This window comes from Mandrillus leucophaeus, unplaced genomic scaffold, assembly GCF_000951045.1.
Source record: "Mandrillus leucophaeus isolate KB7577 unplaced genomic scaffold, Mleu.le_1.0 Scaffold1247, whole genome shotgun sequence".
Classification (NCBI taxonomy): Eukaryota; Metazoa; Chordata; class Mammalia; order Primates; family Cercopithecidae; genus Mandrillus; species Mandrillus leucophaeus.
The window spans coordinates 151,191-152,050 of NW_012100843.1; the positions used below are offsets into that span (position 1 = coordinate 151,191).

The 860-nt window shown below is 57.6% G+C and overlaps 1 protein-coding gene across 1 annotated transcript in view; it reads left to right on the forward strand.

The window, feature by feature from the left end:
- TCERG1L (transcription elongation regulator 1-like) overlaps nucleotides 1-860 on the forward strand; it is a 289,722-nt gene that overhangs the window by 15,083 nt on the left and 273,779 nt on the right. The window lies entirely within an intron of this gene.

Consider the following 860-nt stretch of genomic DNA (forward strand, 5'->3'; position numbering starts at 1 on the left):
CTGTCCCTCAGCCAACATGGGTTACTCTGTGCACACACGTGCTAGGCCCCAGAAAGGCCGGAGAGCTGCTTCAGAGGAAGGGATTCCTGAGGGCCAGGGAACATGCTTTTCTAAACATAAAGACCCTTATGAAGACACACAGCCAAAGGGGACCTGTAGGCAGCATGCGAGGCCAGGGGGCTCCCGGCTCCAGGCCTGTAGCTGCCTTGGAAGGAAAACAGTGAGTGTGTGGAGGCCGGGGAGTCCCAGGACCCTGAGGGCACAAACCAGGTAGGCAGAGGGGCAGGCCAAACAGGCAAGGGGCTCTCGGCAGCTGCCTGTTACCTGCCTGACTCCATGTGGGGGTCCCTCTCAATTCTGAACACAGGTACACACTGTTTAAACAAACAGGCCACAAGCTACTCATCCGCCTCGGTGAAGGCTTGAGGGGAGCGATGTGCACTAAGTGCCTGCTCTTCACCAGCTGCTGGGTGGCCCTTTTCACACGCGTGGTCCTTTGAAAGTTGCAGAAAGTTGGCACAGTGGGTGCGGATTCACATGACAGGGCCCCGACCTGACAGTGGGTGCGAATTCACACGCAGGACCCCGACCTGACAGTGGGTGCGGATTCACACGACAGGGCCCCGACCTGACAGTGGGTGCGGATTCACACGCAGGACCCCGACCTGACAGTGGGTGCGAATTCACACGACAGGGCCTCAATCTGACAGTGGGTGTGGATTCACACGGCGGGGCCCCCACCTGACAGTGGGTGCGAATTCACAGGACAGGGCCCGACCTGAACCTCCATCTGTCTTCAGTGGGGTATTTGCTCTGGTATTGATAAGTGGGTTGTTCTAAGATTTTTTAAAAATGTGGGG